General features: G+C 46.8%; 30 non-coding genes across 30 annotated transcripts; all 30 read left to right on the top strand.

Moving 5' to 3' along the window:
• Positions 1–78: 78 nt before the first annotated feature.
• On the top strand, positions 79–151 carry trnaf-gaa (transfer RNA phenylalanine (anticodon GAA)). The gene has a single exon. It is a non-coding gene; the product is annotated as a tRNA-Phe (tRNA).
• Positions 152–286: 135 nt separating this feature from the next.
• On the top strand, positions 287–358 carry trnaq-uug (transfer RNA glutamine (anticodon UUG)). The gene has a single exon. It is a non-coding gene; the product is annotated as a tRNA-Gln (tRNA).
• Positions 359–452: 94 nt separating this feature from the next.
• On the top strand, positions 453–524 carry trnaq-cug (transfer RNA glutamine (anticodon CUG)). Its single transcript has one exon. It is a non-coding gene; the product is annotated as a tRNA-Gln (tRNA).
• An 820-nt stretch (positions 525–1,344) lies between these two features.
• trnap-ugg (transfer RNA proline (anticodon UGG)) lies at positions 1,345–1,416 on the top strand. The gene has a single exon. It is a non-coding gene; the product is annotated as a tRNA-Pro (tRNA).
• Positions 1,417–1,636: 220 nt separating this feature from the next.
• trnaq-cug (transfer RNA glutamine (anticodon CUG)) lies at positions 1,637–1,708 on the top strand. Its single transcript has one exon. It is a non-coding gene; the product is annotated as a tRNA-Gln (tRNA).
• An 820-nt stretch (positions 1,709–2,528) lies between these two features.
• On the top strand, positions 2,529–2,600 carry trnap-ugg (transfer RNA proline (anticodon UGG)). Its single transcript has one exon. It is a non-coding gene; the product is annotated as a tRNA-Pro (tRNA).
• Positions 2,601–2,696: 96 nt separating this feature from the next.
• trnai-aau (transfer RNA isoleucine (anticodon AAU)) lies at positions 2,697–2,770 on the top strand. Its single transcript has one exon. It is a non-coding gene; the product is annotated as a tRNA-Ile (tRNA).
• Positions 2,771–2,871: 101 nt separating this feature from the next.
• trnaf-gaa (transfer RNA phenylalanine (anticodon GAA)) lies at positions 2,872–2,944 on the top strand. Its single transcript has one exon. It is a non-coding gene; the product is annotated as a tRNA-Phe (tRNA).
• A 135-nt stretch (positions 2,945–3,079) lies between these two features.
• On the top strand, positions 3,080–3,151 carry trnaq-uug (transfer RNA glutamine (anticodon UUG)). The gene has a single exon. It is a non-coding gene; the product is annotated as a tRNA-Gln (tRNA).
• Positions 3,152–3,245: 94 nt separating this feature from the next.
• On the top strand, positions 3,246–3,317 carry trnaq-cug (transfer RNA glutamine (anticodon CUG)). Its single transcript has one exon. It is a non-coding gene; the product is annotated as a tRNA-Gln (tRNA).
• Positions 3,318–4,429: 1,112 nt separating this feature from the next.
• trnaq-cug (transfer RNA glutamine (anticodon CUG)) lies at positions 4,430–4,501 on the top strand. The gene has a single exon. It is a non-coding gene; the product is annotated as a tRNA-Gln (tRNA).
• Positions 4,502–5,321: 820 nt separating this feature from the next.
• On the top strand, positions 5,322–5,393 carry trnap-ugg (transfer RNA proline (anticodon UGG)). Its single transcript has one exon. It is a non-coding gene; the product is annotated as a tRNA-Pro (tRNA).
• Positions 5,394–5,489: 96 nt separating this feature from the next.
• trnai-aau (transfer RNA isoleucine (anticodon AAU)) lies at positions 5,490–5,563 on the top strand. The gene has a single exon. It is a non-coding gene; the product is annotated as a tRNA-Ile (tRNA).
• Positions 5,564–5,669: 106 nt separating this feature from the next.
• On the top strand, positions 5,670–5,742 carry trnaf-gaa (transfer RNA phenylalanine (anticodon GAA)). The gene has a single exon. It is a non-coding gene; the product is annotated as a tRNA-Phe (tRNA).
• Positions 5,743–5,877: 135 nt separating this feature from the next.
• On the top strand, positions 5,878–5,949 carry trnaq-uug (transfer RNA glutamine (anticodon UUG)). Its single transcript has one exon. It is a non-coding gene; the product is annotated as a tRNA-Gln (tRNA).
• Positions 5,950–6,043: 94 nt separating this feature from the next.
• trnaq-cug (transfer RNA glutamine (anticodon CUG)) lies at positions 6,044–6,115 on the top strand. The gene has a single exon. It is a non-coding gene; the product is annotated as a tRNA-Gln (tRNA).
• Positions 6,116–6,935: 820 nt separating this feature from the next.
• On the top strand, positions 6,936–7,007 carry trnap-ugg (transfer RNA proline (anticodon UGG)). Its single transcript has one exon. It is a non-coding gene; the product is annotated as a tRNA-Pro (tRNA).
• Positions 7,008–7,283: 276 nt separating this feature from the next.
• trnaf-gaa (transfer RNA phenylalanine (anticodon GAA)) lies at positions 7,284–7,356 on the top strand. The gene has a single exon. It is a non-coding gene; the product is annotated as a tRNA-Phe (tRNA).
• A 135-nt stretch (positions 7,357–7,491) lies between these two features.
• On the top strand, positions 7,492–7,563 carry trnaq-uug (transfer RNA glutamine (anticodon UUG)). The gene has a single exon. It is a non-coding gene; the product is annotated as a tRNA-Gln (tRNA).
• Positions 7,564–8,579: 1,016 nt separating this feature from the next.
• On the top strand, positions 8,580–8,651 carry trnap-ugg (transfer RNA proline (anticodon UGG)). The gene has a single exon. It is a non-coding gene; the product is annotated as a tRNA-Pro (tRNA).
• A 221-nt stretch (positions 8,652–8,872) lies between these two features.
• trnaq-cug (transfer RNA glutamine (anticodon CUG)) lies at positions 8,873–8,944 on the top strand. The gene has a single exon. It is a non-coding gene; the product is annotated as a tRNA-Gln (tRNA).
• Positions 8,945–9,764: 820 nt separating this feature from the next.
• Positions 9,765–9,836, top strand: trnap-ugg (transfer RNA proline (anticodon UGG)). The gene has a single exon. It is a non-coding gene; the product is annotated as a tRNA-Pro (tRNA).
• Positions 9,837–10,056: 220 nt separating this feature from the next.
• Positions 10,057–10,128, top strand: trnaq-cug (transfer RNA glutamine (anticodon CUG)). Its single transcript has one exon. It is a non-coding gene; the product is annotated as a tRNA-Gln (tRNA).
• Positions 10,129–11,116: 988 nt separating this feature from the next.
• On the top strand, positions 11,117–11,190 carry trnai-aau (transfer RNA isoleucine (anticodon AAU)). The gene has a single exon. It is a non-coding gene; the product is annotated as a tRNA-Ile (tRNA).
• A 106-nt stretch (positions 11,191–11,296) lies between these two features.
• trnaf-gaa (transfer RNA phenylalanine (anticodon GAA)) lies at positions 11,297–11,369 on the top strand. Its single transcript has one exon. It is a non-coding gene; the product is annotated as a tRNA-Phe (tRNA).
• A 135-nt stretch (positions 11,370–11,504) lies between these two features.
• On the top strand, positions 11,505–11,576 carry trnaq-uug (transfer RNA glutamine (anticodon UUG)). The gene has a single exon. It is a non-coding gene; the product is annotated as a tRNA-Gln (tRNA).
• A 94-nt stretch (positions 11,577–11,670) lies between these two features.
• Positions 11,671–11,742, top strand: trnaq-cug (transfer RNA glutamine (anticodon CUG)). The gene has a single exon. It is a non-coding gene; the product is annotated as a tRNA-Gln (tRNA).
• An 820-nt stretch (positions 11,743–12,562) lies between these two features.
• Positions 12,563–12,634, top strand: trnap-ugg (transfer RNA proline (anticodon UGG)). Its single transcript has one exon. It is a non-coding gene; the product is annotated as a tRNA-Pro (tRNA).
• Positions 12,635–12,910: 276 nt separating this feature from the next.
• trnaf-gaa (transfer RNA phenylalanine (anticodon GAA)) lies at positions 12,911–12,983 on the top strand. The gene has a single exon. It is a non-coding gene; the product is annotated as a tRNA-Phe (tRNA).
• Positions 12,984–13,118: 135 nt separating this feature from the next.
• On the top strand, positions 13,119–13,190 carry trnaq-uug (transfer RNA glutamine (anticodon UUG)). Its single transcript has one exon. It is a non-coding gene; the product is annotated as a tRNA-Gln (tRNA).
• Positions 13,191–13,219: the final 29 nt, after the last annotated feature.

Here is a 13,219-nt window from a genome sequence, read left to right as displayed (position 1 = left end):
CTGCTCTGCTCTTCATTTCCGACAAAGAGTAGGGTGATCTCACTGAAATCACTGCTTGCTAAGCAGAGGTTTGTTGTAGCCGAAATAGCTCAGTTGGGAGAGCGTTAGACTGAAGATCTGAAGGTCCCTGGTTCGATCCCGGGTTTCGGCAACATCTCCCAAAATTTTTCTTTTTTTGAGGCGGGCCATTGACAAAAAATCACTGGGTTCCAACCTCTCTGTATAACTGCTTCCCCACAACCAGAGAGCTATCTGTTTCCAAGTTGGCCTCCAACCAAGCAGTTTTGGTTCCATGGTGTAATGGTCAGCACTCTGGGCTTTGAATCCAGCGATCTGAGTTCGAATCTCGGTGGAGCCTGTGTGCTTTCTTGCCGCAGGAAAAGATAAAACAGCACTAGTTTGGCGATGGTGCCAGTGTTTGTGGCCCTGTGAGTAACAGCTGCACCAGTTAAGGTTCCATGGTGTAATGGTTAGCACTCTGGACTCTGAATCCAGTGATCCGAGTTCAAATCTCGGTGGGACCTATTTTGCCACCAGTTTGCGCAGGACCTTCTCGGTCTTGTTACGCCAGTATGCATGTGTATGGATTCTTGTATTATGTAGGCTACCTTGGAACACTCGGGTCATGCAGACAACTTCTCACCTCTTTTGCTCACACTGACTTAAAGTCTAAGGAAGCGGTTCTCAATTCTAGTCCTCGCTCCCCCAGGTCTGCATGTTTTGCATGTCTCTCTTTGTTAGCACACCTGATTCGGATAATCAGCTCATTAGAAGTGAGCTCCTAGTGATTGACATGGTCCCTACACAGTGTTCATTGCTCCCCACTCCCTGAGCAGGGGAAATCCGTCAAAGTATACTTCACTTTGGAACATTGGTTCACGGATTTGTGCTGCGCAACTTCTTCACACATGGAGAAGTGTGACATCCTTTACCTCTGTATACCTCGATACACCACTGTATTACTCACTGTGAATTGAACATATACATATTCTTTGAAATTGAATCACGGAGGGCTGTCATGTGATGTCCAGTTCTCAGGGCACTTACGTTCGAATGGAACAAATGTCTGAAGCTATACAAGAAACTTACAAAATGTGAAGAGCAGGGGGCGCGAGGACTGGAATTGAGACCCGCTGGTCTAAGTGACATCTGACCGTTTCAGCTGTCCTCCCTAACATCCCTCTACATGTTAGATACAGCCCCATTTTTAGGTCAATTAAGAGGCCAACTTGCATTCGTTAGCCTTTCACACTGTCTCGAGGACTTTGATTGCTTCCACGTTAGTTCATGTTCCTTCTTTTGTTGATGCTGGAATAGCTCTTTTTCCTTGGATTAGGGAAAGAAGGCTAGTTGGTCTAGGGGTATGATTCTTGCTTTGGGTGCGAGAGGTCCCGGGTTCAAATCCCGGACGAGCCCTTGTTTAGGTTAAAACGTGAAGCTTTATTGTCTCATTGCATTCACAAACATTATGGCAGGTTTTTTCCAATCAGGCAGACATGGATGGCTAAGCCAGCGATCTGAGTTCGAATCTCGGTGGAGCCTGTGTGCTTTCTTGCCGCAGGAAAAGATACAACAGCACTAGTTTGGCGATGGTGCCAGTGTTTGTGGCCCTGTGAGTAACAGCTGCACCAGTTAAGGTTCCATGGTGTAATGGCTAGCACTCTGGACTCTGAATCCAGTGATCCGAGTTCAAATCTCGGTGGGACCTATTTTGCCACCAGTTTGCGCAGGACCTTCTCGGTCTTGTTACGCCAGTATGCATGTGTATGGATTCTTGTATTATGTAGGCTACCTTGGAACACTCGGGTCATGCAGACAACTTCTCACCTCTTTTGCTCACACTGACTTAAAGTCTAAGGAAGCGGTTCTCAATTCTAGTCCTCGCTCCCCCAGGTCTGCATGTTTTGCATGTCTCTCTTTGTTAGCACACCTGATTCGGATAATCAGCTCATTAGAAGTGAGCTCCTAGTGATTGACATGGTCCCTACACAGTGTTCATTGCTCCCCACTCCCTGAGCAGGGGAAATCCGACAAAGTATACTTCACTTTGGAACATTGGTTCACGGATTTGTGCTGCGCAACTTCTTCACACATGGAGAAGTGTGACATCCTTTACCTCTGTTTACCTCGATACACCACTGTATTACTCACTATGAATTGAACATATACATATTCTTTGAACTTGAATCACGGAGGGCTGTCATGTGATGTCCAGTTCTCAGGGCACTTACGTTCGAATGGAACAAATGTCTGAAGCTATACAAGAAACTTACAAAATGTGAAGAGCAGGGGGCGCGAGGACTGGAATTGAGACCCGCTGGTCTAAGTGACATCTGACCGTTTCAGCTGTCCTCCCTAACATCCCTCTACATGTTAGATACAGCCCCATTTTTAGGTCAATTAAGAGGCCAACTTGCATTCGTTAGCCTTTCACACTGTCTCGAGGACTTTGATTGCTTCCACGTTAGTTCATGTTCCTTCTTTTGTTGATGCTGGAATAGCTCTTTTTTCTTGGCTTAGGGAAAGAAGGCTCGTTGGTCTAGGGGTATGATTCTCGCTTTGGGTGCGAGAGGTCCCGGGTTCAAATCCCGGACGAGCCCTTGTTCAGGTTAAAACGTGAAGCTTTATTGTCTCATTGCATTCACAAACATTATGGCAGTTTTTTTCCAATCAGGCAGACATGGATGGCTAAGCCAGGCCGGTTAGCTCAGCTGGTTAGAGCGTGGTGCTAATAACGCCAAGGTCGCGGGTTCGAACCCCGTACTGGCCAGCTGTTTTTATTGTCTGGGGGCTCATCTCTGCTCTTCAGTTCCGACAAAGAGTAGGGTGATCTCACTGAAATCACTGCTTGCTAAGCAGAGGTTTGTTGTAGCCGAAATAGCTCAGTTGGGAGAGTGTTAGACTGAAGATCTGAAGGTCCCTGGTTCGATCCCGGGTTTCGGCAACATCTCCCAAAATTTTCCATTTTTTGAGGCGGGCCATTGACAAAAAATCACTGGGTTCCAACCTCTCTGTATAACTGCTTCCCCACAGCCAGAGAGCTATCTGTTTCCAAGTTGGCCTCCAACCAAGCAGTTTTGGTTCCATGGTGTAATGGTCAGCACTCTGGGCTTTGAATCCAGCGATCTGAGTTCGAATCTCGGTGGAGCCTGTGTGCTTTCTTGCCGCAGGAAAAGATAAAACAGCACTAGTTTGGCGATGGTGCCAGTGTTTGTGGCCCTGTGAGCAACAGCTGCACCAGTTAAGGTTCCATGGTGTAATGGTTAGCACTCTGGACTCTGAATCCAGTGATCCGAGTTCAAATCTCGGTGGGACCTATTTTGCCACCAGTTTGCGCAGGACCTTCTCGGTCTTGTTACGCCAGTATGCATGTGTATGGATTCTTGTATTATGTAGGCTACCTTGGAACACTCGGGTCATGCAGACAACTTCTCACCTCTTTTGCTCACACTGACTTAAAGTCTAAGGAAGCGGTTCTCAATTCTAGTACTCGCTCCCCCAGGTCTGCATGTTTTGCATGTCTCTCTTTGTTAGCACACCTGATTCGGATAATCAGCTCATTAGAAGTGAGCTCCTAGTGATTGACATGGTCCCTACACAGTGTTCATTGCTCCCCACTCCCTGAGCAGGGGAAATCCGTCAAAGTATACTTCACTTTGGAACATTGGTTCACGGATTTGTGCTGCGCAACTTCTTCACACATGGAGAAGTGTGACATCCTTTACCTCTGTATACCTCGATACACCACTGTATTACTCACTATGAATTAAACATATACATACGCTTTGAACTTGAATCACGGAGGGCTGTCATGTGATGTCCAGTTCTCAGGGCACTTACGTTCGAATGGAACAAATGTCTGAAGCTATACAAGAAACTTACAAAATGTGAAGAGCAGGGGGCGCGAGGACTGGAATTGAGACCCGCTGGTCTAAGTGACATCTGACCGTTTCAGCTGTCCTCCCTAACATCCCTCTACATGTTAGATACAGCCCCATTTTTAGGTCAATTAAGAGGCCAACTTGCATTCGTTAGCCTTTCACACTGTCTCGAGGACTTTGATTGCTTCCACGTTAGTTCATGTTCCTTCTTTTGTTGATGCTGGAATAGCTCTTTTTCCTTGGATTAGGGAAAGAAGGATAGTTGGTCTAGGGGTATGATTCTTGCTTTGGGTGCGAGAGGTCCCGGGTTCAAATCCCGGACGAGCCCTTGTTCAGGTTAAAACATGAAGCTTTATTGTCTCATTGCATTCACAAACATTATGGCAGGTTTTTTCCAATCAGGCAGACATGGATGGCTAAGCCAGCGATCTGAGTTCGAATCTCGGTGGAGCCTGTGTGCTTTCTTGCCGCAGGAAAAGATAAAACAGCACTAGTTTGGCGATTGTGCCAGTGTTTGTGGCCCTGTGAGTAACAGCTGCATCAGTTAAGGTTCCATGGTGTAATGGTTAGCACTCTGGACTCTGAATCCAGTGATCCGAGTTCAAATCTCGGTGGGACCTATTTTGCCACCAGTTTGCGCAGGACCTTCTCGGTCTTGTTACGCCAGTATGCATGTGTATGGATTCTTGTATTATGTAGGCTACCTTGGAACACTCGGGTCATGCAGACAACTTCTCACCTCTTTTGCTCACACTGACTTAAAGTCTAAGGAAGCGGTTCTCAATTCTAGTCCTCGCTCCCCCAGGTCTGCATGTTTTGCATGTCTCTCTTTGTTAGCACACCTGATTCGGATAATCAGCTCATTAGAAGTGAGCTCCTAGTGATTGACATGGTCCCTACACAGTGTTCATTGCTCCCCACTCCCTGAGCAGGGGAAATCCGACAAAGTATACTTCACTTTGGAACATTGGTTCACGGATGTGTGCTGCGCAACTTCTTCACACATGGAGAAGTGTGACATCCTTTACCTCTGTATACCTCGATACACCACTGTATTACTCACTTTGAATTGAACATATACATATTCTTTGAAATTAAATCACGGAGGGCTGTCATGTGATGTCCAGTTCTCAGGGCACTTACGTTCGAATGGAACAAATGTCTGAAGCTATACAAGAAACTTACAAAATGTGAAGAGCAGGGGGCGCGAGGACTGGAATTGAGACCTGCTGGTCTAAGTGACATCTGACCGTTTCAGCTGTCCTCCCTAACATCCCTCTACATGTTAGATACAGCCCCATTTTTAGGTCAATTAAGAGGCCAACTTGCATTCGTTAGCCTTTCACACTGTCTCGAGGACTTTGATTGCTTCCACGTTAGTTCATGTTCCTTCTTTTGTTGATGCTGGAATAGCTCTTTTTTCTTGGCTTACGGAAAGAAGGCTCGTTGGTCTAGGGGTATGATTCTCGCTTTGGGTGCGAGAGGTCCCGGGTTCAAATCCAGGACGAGCCCTTGTTCAGGTTAAAACGTGAAGCTTTATTGTCTCATTGCATTCACAAACATTATGGCAGTTTTTTTCCAATCAGGCAGACATGGATGGCTAAGCCAGGCCGGTTAGCTCAGCTGGTTAGAGCGTGGTGCTAATAACGCCAAGTTCGCGGGTTCGATCCCCGTACTGGCCAGCTGTTTTTATTGTCTGGGGGCTCATCTCTGCTCTGCTCTTCAGTTCCGACAAAGAGTAGGGTGATCTCACTGAAATCACTGCTTGCTAAGCAGAGGTTTGTTGTAGCCGAAATAGCTCAGTTGGGAGAGCGTTAGACTGAAGATCTGAAGGTCCCTGGTTCGATCCCGGGTTTCGGCAACATCTCCCAAAATTTTCCATTTTTTGAGGCGGGCCATTGACAAAAAATCACTGGGTTCCAACCTCTCTGTATAACTGCTTCCCCACAGCCAGAGAGCTATCTGTTTCCAAGTTGGCCTCGAACCAAGCAGTTTTGGTTCCATGGTGTAATGGTCAGCACTCTGGGCTTTGAATCCAGCGATCTGAGTTCGAATCTCGGTGGAGCCTGTGTGCTTTCTTGCCGCAGGAAAAGATAAAACAGCACTAGTTTGGCGATGGTGCCAGTGTTTGTGGCCCTGTGAGCAACAGCTGCACCAGTTAAGGTTCCATGGTGTAATGGTTAGCACTCTGGACTCTGAATCCAGTGATCCGAGTTCAAATCTCGGTGGGACCTATTTTGCCACCAGTTTGCGCAGGACCTTCTCGGTCTTGTTACGCCAGTATGCATGTGTATGGATTCTTGTATTATGTAGGCTACCTTGGAACACTCGGGTCATGCAGACAACTTCTCACCTCTTTTGCTCACACTGACTTAAAGTCTAAGGAAGCGGTTCTCAATTCTAGTCCTCGCTCCCCCAGGTCTGCATGTTTTGCATGTCTCTCTTTGTTAGCACACCTGATTCGGATAATCAGCTCATTAGAAGTGAGCTCCTAGTGATTGACATGGTCCCTACACAGTGTTCATTGCTCCCCACTCCCTGAGCAGGGGAAATCCGTCAAAGTATACTTCACTTTGGAACATTGGTTCACGGATTTGTGCTGCGCAACTTCTTCACACATGGAGAAGTGTGACATCCTTTACCTCTGTATACCTCGATACACCACTGTATTACTCACTATGAATTGAACATATACATACGCTTTGAACTTGAATCACGGAGGGCTGTCATGTGATGTCCAGTTCTCAGGGCACTTACGTTCGAATGGAACAAATGTCTGAAGCTATACAAGAAACTTACAAAATGTGAAGAGCAGGGGGCGCGAGGACTGGAATTGAGACCCGCTGGTCTAAGTGACATCTGACCGTTTCAGCTGTCCTCCCTAACATCCCTCTACATGTTAGATACAGCCCCATTTTTAGGTCAATTAAGAGGCCAACTTGCATTCGTTAGCCTTTCACACTGTCTCGAGGACTTTGATTGCTTCCACGTTAGTTCATGTTCCTTCTTTTGTTGATGCTGGAATAGCTCTTTTTTCTTAGCTTAGGGAAAGAAGGCTCGTTGGTCTAGGGGTATGATTCTCGCTTTGGGTGCGAGAGGTCCCGGGTTCAAATCCCGGACGAGCCCTTGTTCAAGTTAAAACGTGAAGCTTTATTGTCTCATTGCATTCACAAACATTATGGCAGGTTTTTTCCAATCAGGCAGACATGGATGGCTAAGCCAGGCCGGATAGCTCAGCTGGTTACAGCGTGGTGCTAATAACGCCAAGGTCGCGTGTTCAATCCCCGGAATGGCCAGCTGTTTTTATTGTCTGGGGGCTCATCTCTGCTCTGCTCTTCATTTCCGACAAAGAGTAGGGTGATCTCACTGAAATCACTGCTTGCTAAGCAGAGGTTTGTTGTAGCCGAAATAGCTCAGTTTGGAGAGCGTTAGACTGAAGATCTGAAGGTCCCTGGTTCGATCCCGGGTTTCGGCAACATCTCCCACACTTTTCCCTTTTTTGAGGCGGGCCATTGACCAAAAATCACTGGGTTCCAACCTCTCTGTATAACTGCTTCCCCACAGCCAGAGAGCTATCTGTTTCCAAGTTGGCCTCCAACCAAGCAGTTTTGGTTCCATGGTGTAATGGTCAGCACTCTGGGCTTTGAATCCAGCAATCTGAGTTCGAATCTCGGTGGAGCCTGTGTGCTTTCTTGCCGCAGGAAAAGATAAAACAGCACTAGTTTGGCGATGGTGCCAGTGTTTGTGGCCCTGTGAGTAACAGCTGCACCAGTTAAGGTTACATGGTGTAATGGTTAGCACTCTGGACTCTGAATCCAGTGATCTGAGTTCAAATCTCGGTGGGACCTATTTTGCCACCAGTTTGCGCAGGACAATGTCTGAAATACTTTTCGGCACCTTTTAGTCCGAAAAAATTAACTAACGTAGAGAGTGTGTATGGATTCTTGTATTATGTAGGCTACCTTGGAACACTCGGGTCATGCAGACAACTTCTCACCTCTTTTGCTCACACTGACTTAAAGTCTAAGGAAGCGGTTCTCAATTCTAGTCCTCGCTCCCCCAGGTCTGCATGTTTTGCATGTCTCTCTTTGTTAGCACACCTGATTCGGATAATCAGCTCATTAGAAGTGAGCTCCTAGTGATTGACATGGTCCCTACACAGTGTTCATTGCTCCCCACTCCCTGAGCAGGGGAAATCCGTCAAAGTATACTTCACTTTGGAACATTGGTTCACGGATTTGTGCTGCGCAACTTCTTCACACATGGAGAAGTGTGACATCCTTTACCTCTGTATACCTCGATACACCACTGTATTACTCACTATGAATTGAACATATACATACGCTTTGAACTTGAATCACGGAGGGCTGTCATGTGATGTCCAGTTCTCAGGGCACTTACGTTCGAATGGAACAAATGTCTGAAGCTATACAAGAAACTTACAAAATGTGTAGAGCAGGGGGCGCGAGGACTGGAATTGAGACCCGCTGGTCTAAGTGACATCTGACCATTTCAGCTGTCCTCCCTAACATCCCTCTACATGTTAGATACAGCCCCATTTTTAGGTCAATTAAGAGGCCAACTTGCATTCGTTAGCCTTTCACACTGTCTCGAGGACTTTGATTGCTTCCACGTTAGTTCATGTTCCTTCTTTTGTTGATGCTGGAATAGCTCTTTTTCCTTGGTTTAGGGAAAGAAGGCTAGTTGGTCTAGGGGTATGATTCTTGCTTTGGGTGCGAGAGGTCCCGGGTTCAAATCCCGGACGAGCCCTTGTTCAGGTTAAAACGTGAAGCTTTATTGTCTCATTGCATTCACAAACATTATGGCAGGTTTTTTCCAATCAGGCAGACATGGATGGCTAAGCCAGCGATCTGAGTTCGAATCTCGGTGGAGCCTGTGTGCTTTCTTGCCGCAGGAAAAGATAAAACAGCACTAGTTTGGCGATTGTGCCAGTGTTTGTGGCCCTGTGAGTAACAGCTGCACCAGTTAAAGGTTCCATGGTGTAATGGTTAGCACTCTGGACTCTGAATCCAGTGATCCGAGTTCAAATCTCGGTGGGACCTATTTTGCCACCAGTTTGCGCAGGACCTTCTCGGTCTTGTTACGCCAGTATGCATGTGTATGGATTCTTGTATTATGTAGGCTACCTTGGAACACTCGGGTCATGCAGACAACTTCTCACCTCTTTTGCTCACACTGACTTAAAGTCTAAGGAAGCGGTTCTCAATTCTAGTCCTCGCTCCCCCAGGTCTGCATGTTTTGCATGTCTCTCTTTGTTAGCACACCTGATTCGGATAATCAGCTCATTAGAAGTGAGCTCCTAGTGATTGACATGGTCCCTACACAGTGTTCATTGCTCCCCACTCCCTGAGCAGGGGAAATCCGTCAAAGTATACTTCACTTTGGAACATTGGTTCACGGATTTGTGCTGCGCAACTTCTTCACACATGGAGAAGTGTGACATCCTTTACCTCTGTATACCTCGATACACCACTGTATTACTCACTATGAATTGAACATATACATACGCTTTGAACTTGAATCACGGAGGGCTGTCATGTGATGTCCAGTTCTCAGGGCACTTACGTTCGAATGGAACAAATGTCTGAAGCTATACAAGAAACTTACAAAATGTGAAGAGCAGGGGGCGCGAGGACTGGAATTGAGACCCGCTGGTCTAAGTGACATCTGACCGTTTCAGCTGTCCTCCCTAACATCCCTCTACATGTTAGATACAGCCCCATTTTTAGGTCAATTAAGAGGCCAACTTGCATTCGTTAGCCTTTCACACTGTCTCGAGGACTTTGATTGCTTCCACGTTAGTTCATGTTCCTTCTTTTGTTGATGCTGGAATAGCTCTTTTTCCTTGGATTAGGGAAAGAAGGCTAGTTGGTCTAGGGGTATGATTCTTGCTTTGGGTGCGAGAGGTCCCGGGTTCAAATCCCGGACGAGCCCTTGTTCAGGTTAAAACATGAAGCTTTATTGTCTCATTGCATTCACAAACATTATGGCAGGTTTTTTCCAATCAGGCAGACATGGATGGCTAAGCCAGCGATCTGAGTTCGAATCTCGGTGGAGCCTGTGTGCTTTCTTGCCGCAGGAAAAGATAAAACAGCACTAGTTTGGCGATTGTGCCAGTGTTTGTGGCCCTGTGAGTAACAGCTGCATCAGTTAAGGTTCCATGGTGTAATGGTTAGCACTCTGGACTCTGAATCCAGTGATCCGAGTTCAAATCTCGGTGGGACCTATTTTGCCACCAGTTTGCGCAGGACCTTCTCGGTCTTGTTACGCCAGTATGCATGTGTATGGATTCTTGTATTATGTAGGCTACCTTGGAACACTCGGGTCATGCAGACAACTTCTCACCTCTTTTGCTCACACTGACTTAAAGTCTAAGGAAGCGGTTCTCAATTCTAGTCCTCGCTCCCCCAGGTCTGCATGTTTTGCATGTCTCTCTTTGTTAGCACACCTGATTCGGATAATCAGCTCATTAGAAGTGAGCTCCTAGTGATTGACATGGTCCCTACACAGTGTTCATTGCTCCCCACTCCCTGAGCAGGGGAAATCCGACAAAGTATACTTCACTTTGGAACATTGGTTCACGGATGTGTGCTGCGCAACTTCTTCACACATGGAGAAGTGTGACATCCTTTACCTCTGTATACCTCGATACACCACTGTATTACTCACTATGAATTGAACATATACATATTCTTTGAAATTAAATCACGGAGGGCTGTCATGTGATGTCCAGTTCTCAGGGCACTTACGTTCGAATGGAACAAATGTCTGAAGCTATACAAGAAACTTACAAAATGTGAAGAGCAGGGGGCGCGAGGACTGGAATTGAGACCTGCTGGTCTAAGTGACATCTGACCGTTTCAGCTGTCCTCCCTAACATCCCTCTACATGTTAGATACAGCCCCATTTTTAGGTCAATTAAGAGGCCAACTTGCATTCGTTAGCCTTTCACACTGTCTCGAGGACTTTGATTGCTTCCACGTTAGTTCATGTTCCTTCTTTTGTTGATGCTGGAATAGCTCTTTTTTCTTGGCTTACGGAAAGAAGGCTGGTTGGTCTAGGGGTATGATTCTCGCTTTGGGTGCGAGAGGTCCCGGGTTCAAATCCAGGACGAGCCCTTGTTCAGGTTAAAACGTGAAGCTTTATTGTCTCATTGCATTCACAAACATTATGGCAGTTTTTTTCCAATCAGGCAGACATGGATGGCTAAGCCAGGCCGGTTAGCTCAGCTGGTTAGAGCGTGGTGCTAATAACGCCAAGTTCGGGGGTTCGATCCCCGTACTGGCCAGCTGTTTTTATTGTCTGGGGGCTCATCTCTGCTCTGCTCTTCAGTTCTGACAAAGAGTAGGGTGATCTCACTGAAATCACTGCTTGCTAAGCAGAGGTTTGTTGTAGCCGAAATAGCTCAGTTGGGAGAGCGTTAGACTGAAGATCTGAAGGTCCCTGGTTCGATCCCGGGTTTCGGCAACATCTCCCAAAATTTTCCATTTTTTGAGGCGGGCCATTGACAAAAAATCACTGGGTTCCAACCTCTCTGTATAACTGCTTCCCCACAGCCAGAGAGCTATCTGTTTCCAAGTTGGCCTCGAACCAAGCAGTTTTGGTTCCATGGTGTAATGGTCAGCACTCTGGGCTTTGAATCCAGCGATCTGAGTTCGAATCTCGGTGGAGCCTGTGTGCTTTCTTGCCGCAGGAAAAGATAAAACAGCACTAGTTTGGCGATGGTGCCAGTGTTTGTGGCCCTGTGAGCAACAGCTGCACCAGTTAAGGTTCCATGGTGTAATGGTTAGCACTCTGGACTCTGAATCCAGTGATCCGAGTTCAAATCTCGGTGGGACCTATTTTGCCACCAGTTTGCGCAGGACCTTCTCGGTCTTGTTACGCCAGTATGCATGTGTATGGATTCTTGTATTATGTAGGCTACCTTGGAACACTCGGGTCATGCAGACAACTTCTCACCTCTTTTGCTCACACTGACTTAAAGTCTAAGGAAGCGGTTCTCAATTCTAGTCCTCGCTCCCCCAGGTCTGCATGTTTTGCATGTCTCTCTTTGTTAGCACACCTGATTCGGATAATCAGCTCATTAGAAGTGAGCTCCTAGTGATTGACATGGTCCCTACACAGTGTTCATTGCTCCCCACTCCCTGAGCAGGGGAAATCCGTCAAAGTATACTTCACTTTGGAACATTGGTTCACGGATTTGTGCTGCGCAACTTCTTCACACATGGAGAAGTGTGACATCCTTTACCTCTGTATACCTCGATACACCACTGTATTACTCACTATGAATTGAACATATACATACGCTTTGAACTTGAATCACGGAGGGCTGTCATGTGATGTCCAGTTCTCAGGGCACTTACGTTCGAATGGAACAAATGTCTGAAGCTATACAAGAAACTTACAAAATGTGAAGAGCAGGGGGCGCGAGGACTGGAATTGAGACCCGCTGGTCTAAGTGACATCTGACCGTTTCAGCTGTCCTCCCTAACATCCCTCTACATGTTAGATACAGCCCCATTTTTAGGTCAATTAAGAGGCCAACTTGCATTCGTTAGCCTTTCACACTGTCTCGAGGACTTTGATTGCTTCCACGTTAGTTCATGTTCCTTCTTTTGTTGATGCTGGAATAGCTCTTTTTTCTTAGCTTAGGGAAAGAAGGCTCGTTGGTCTAGGGGTATGATTCTCGCTTTGGGTGCGAGAGGTCCCGGGTTCAAATCCCGGACGAGCCCTTGTTCAAGTTAAAACGTGAAGCTTTATTGTCTCATTGCATTCACAAACATTATGGCAGGTTTTTTCCAATCAGGCAGACATGGATGGCTAAGCCAGGCCGGATAGCTCAGCTGGTTACAGCGTGGTGCTAATAACGCCAAGGTCGCGTGTTCAATCCCCGGAATGGCCAGCTGTTTTTATTGTCTGGGGGCTCATCTCTGCTCTGCTCTTCATTTCCGACAAAGAGTAGGGTGATCTCACTGAAATCACTGCTTGCTAAGCAGAGGTTTGTTGTAGCCGAAATAGCTCAGTTTGGAGAGCGTTAGACTGAAGATCTGAAGGTCCCTGGTTCGATCCCGGGTTTCGGCAACATCTCCCACACTTTTCCCTTTTTTGAGGCGGGCCATTGACCAAAAATCACTGGGTTCCAACCTCTCTGTATAACTGCTTCCCCACAGCCAGAGAGCTATCTGTTTCCAAGTTGGCCTCCAACCAAGCAGTTTTGGTTCCATGGTGTAATGGTCAGCACTCTGGGCTTTGAATCCAGCAATCTGAGTTCGAATCTCGGTGGAGCCTGTGTGCTTTCTTGCCGCAGGAAAAGATAA

This window comes from Carassius carassius, chromosome 8 (genome assembly GCF_963082965.1).
Source record: "Carassius carassius chromosome 8, fCarCar2.1, whole genome shotgun sequence".
NCBI lineage: Eukaryota > Metazoa > Chordata > Actinopteri > Cypriniformes > Cyprinidae > Carassius > Carassius carassius.
The sequence above is the reverse complement of the archived record's forward strand: the minus strand, read 5'-3'. Positions and strand labels throughout refer to the sequence as shown.